This window comes from Diaphorina citri, unplaced genomic scaffold, assembly GCF_000475195.1.
Source record: "Diaphorina citri unplaced genomic scaffold, Diaci psyllid genome assembly version 1.1 scaffold8093, whole genome shotgun sequence".
NCBI classification, from domain to species: domain Eukaryota; kingdom Metazoa; phylum Arthropoda; class Insecta; order Hemiptera; family Psyllidae; genus Diaphorina; species Diaphorina citri.
Genome location: NW_007385469.1, coordinates 7,714 through 11,076, shown reverse-complemented (window position 1 = coordinate 11,076; position 3,363 = coordinate 7,714). Strand labels below are relative to the sequence as shown.

At 34.5% G+C, this 3,363-nt stretch overlaps 1 long non-coding RNA gene across 1 annotated transcript; it reads left to right on the top strand.

Annotated features, from left to right (window-relative positions):
• Nucleotides 1-459: 459 nt before the first annotated feature.
• LOC103522368 lies at nucleotides 460-1,891 on the top strand. The gene is made up of 2 exons (XR_542000.3): nucleotides 460-1,330; nucleotides 1,820-1,891. It is a non-coding gene; the product is annotated as an uncharacterized LOC103522368 (long non-coding RNA).
• The last annotated feature ends 1,472 nt before the right edge of the window (nucleotides 1,892-3,363 follow it).

Sequence of the window (3,363 nt, the reverse complement as noted above, 5' to 3'; positions counted from 1 at the left end):
AGCAGTTCTAGTACCTTGGTAATTAAATACTTACCTAATAATTTGGCATATTATAGGCAATAATTGGGGTTTGTCTACTGAAATCCCAACGGAGATGGGTTTATACAGCTTATACTTACCGTACTTGGGATATTGCTAGTATGGTGTATAAATTCACATTAATTTCTAGATGAATACCTAGGTGTTTTTTTTTTTTTTTTTTTTTTTTTTTAAAGATTGGGGTTTCCCCCCTTTTTTTTTTTTTTAACAAATGTAAGGAAGAAATGAAGAATTAAAGGAAAAATAAATCCGAAATCCCTAATGGAGAATTTAAGTAAAACCCAGAAACCCACTGTACTCTGTACTGAATTACTGATTACTGAATTTACTGATGATGATCATGATGATGATGATGATAATATTGATGATGAAAGATGACTATACCTACTGATGTTAGTGATGTTTGATGTTTGTAATAAATAGACAACCTCGATTTTCAAAAAGTCACCTATTTCTGTCGATTATTTGATAGAATGCTTCAAAAAATTACGAAATCAAAAATAATTTTGTCCCTAGGATGTCTTGTTCCAGAGATTTCGTTGAAAAAAGATCGCCATTTCTTATCACATTTCTAAACGCTCTGTGATTGGTCACAGGATTTGTGACGTCATTGCTCTTGTTTAGATTTTTGTAGCCCATTGAATTACCATTGAAGGCCATTGGTTTTGATCATTTTTTCGTCAATTTTAACAATTTTTCTTATTTTTCAGTCTGTTTGAATATTTTATCCATTTTCAAATTCTTTTTCTGTATTTTTCTTTATAAAGAAGTTTTATTTATAAAACTATTGGACTGTTGTTTGGTGCCCGTGGAGCCATTCCTGTATTCACTTGGAAGACCTTGACAAACAACAAAACCCTGTCAGAAATAAGCCTCCAAATGTCCAAATTTTGAAAGAATCAATACGAATCCTTAATATTCATTTCTTCAACTAACTCATTATCAAGATGTCATCACCATTCTAATAGATAAACCTTCCAGATGGTTAAGAAATTGAATTCAGATAACCGGACTTTATAGTCAAGGGACAGATACATCTCAAGCCAGTCTCTATCTCTTCATTGTTACAAATATTGTTTACTACTTAGTTAGGCTGCCATACACCACAGTGTCCAGTTACAGATACTGTTGTGTTCCAGTGTGCAATAGCACTTCAAAATCTACTCCAGACAAAGTGTTGATATCTGTGCCCAGAGATGAAAACCGAAGGAAAGCATGGTTCAATGCAATGAGAAGGAAAAATGTTCTATCCTCTAAAACATTTGCAGCTGTTTGTGCTGATCATTTTGATGTAAGTAGTCTGATTAGTCCATATAGTTACTGATGATATAATATTATCACACCATTTTATTACAGATTTGAAAGTTCCTTTATTTCTATGATGAAACCCTATTCTTCGACCATGACCTCACAAATCTTTGCTATTACTTTTACATCTTCTCCTTTTCTTTCTCTTGCTCTCCTTTTTCAGCTCTAGTTTTATATAGGTACATTTTTTTTTTTTTTTTTAAATTTAAGCAAGGGTTTATTGTAATTTATTTTTGAAAATATTGTACCAAATACATGAGACCTTGCTTGGACTGCGGGAGTAAAGGGACTTTTCAGTCTCATTCTGGCAGTATAAGCAGGGTATATTCTATTCTATTCTATTCTATTTCTTTTAATATTCAAAGTACCTAATAACAAAACCCAAAGATAATTGTATACCATTCTCTATACATTTTTATAATAGTCATGTTTCATATTCTAATGACAAATGTTCATTTTTTTCTGTTTTCAGTTGGAGAATGATATAGAGAATTATTATTGTTACCATGATTACCAAAACCTGGACATTGAATGTTCAATCCATTCAAAAAAATACATAGTCTAAAAGTTTATGACCTCTTTAGGCTGGACGAGAGACGAAGCTAGTTTGATCTTGCTGTCACAATACCACTACATCGTCAACCCGCACCACCTTCCAACCCTCTTGTTTCGTGACGGGGTAACAATCCTCCTCTCCATGGCGGTCCTCGTATTGTCAGTTCCGACCCGACGGAATGTTGCAGTAGTTATGAAACTACTCGAGTCGCCACACTTGAACTTCACAATACTACTTTCCGTACGTCGTTCACACGACGGTTTGTAGTAGTATCGTAAAAATAAAACCGACGTGACTACATCGTTCGCTTGGTTCGTTCTGGCTCCAAGGACGATAACCTTTTTTGGTTGAGAAAAGGTTTCAATCTTGTAAACTCGGTATAACTGTTTTCACCGGAGGTCGGTAGAAGTAGTTGTCGACCACCTACCACTACGGAGAAGTTAACGGCTAACACTTAGTTTAACTTTTTGAAACGTCCGATCCTCTTAGTCTTAATGGGGGGGGGGGGGGGGAGGAATGGACACATGGTTTGATGGTCTCAGATGAGACCTTCTAAATTACAATGTATTTCGTAACGTGTCTTAAAATTTCTTGTTTACCGAAAAAACTTCTGGTCTTCGGACGAAGTAGAAAAAGAGCGTCATTACGTACCATGTTCGACTTTCACACGGGATAAAACAAAATATAAAAGATAAAATAAATAAATTAAACAGAGACATATAAAGGCAGAAACGATACATTCGGACGTACATTTGTAATGTTCCGGTTTTTAAGCGTGATATTGTAAAAAAAAAAAAAAAAAATTTACTGCAAAAGAGAAAACATATTTTGGGAGAAATCAGTAACGTTGAGAAAGACACGATTTAACTAAAAAAATTTATATAAATAGTACCCAGTGAAAACGACTGTAATGTTGAATCTTGTGATAACATTTTAACAAAGAAAGACGACACGGAAGTCTGAGCCTCAAGGTAACGCCGCTCATTTCAAGTCTGTTATTTAGTATGGTGGCGAGGATATGAAAATAAACTTAAATGAATAAAAATCGTTGATAAAGATGTATGTTTTTGTAGAGATCCGATGTTAAAATTGGAAGACCCCTACAACCACATTTTTTTAGTCAGAACTCTTTTCGTATAATATTAATCAATAATAAAGAGTGGTTTTTGAAGTTATATTGTATCTGTCAAGATCCCCCCATGGTAATTTGTTCCTCTTCTGTGGACGATTGGGAATTCGTCGGATCGATCGTCAAAAAAAAAAAAAAATTCCTACTTACCGAAATTTATCCGTTCGGGTTCAGGAGTGTTACCAACTAACGGTATATGATTATACACCCAAAGTTTTGTTCGACCGCAATTTGGACCGACCTTCTGGTAGTCTGGGGAACACACAATCTAAGATAGAGAGAATCATTAGGGGTTGTATCTATAAAGATATCGAGAGACTCAATGTGTGTA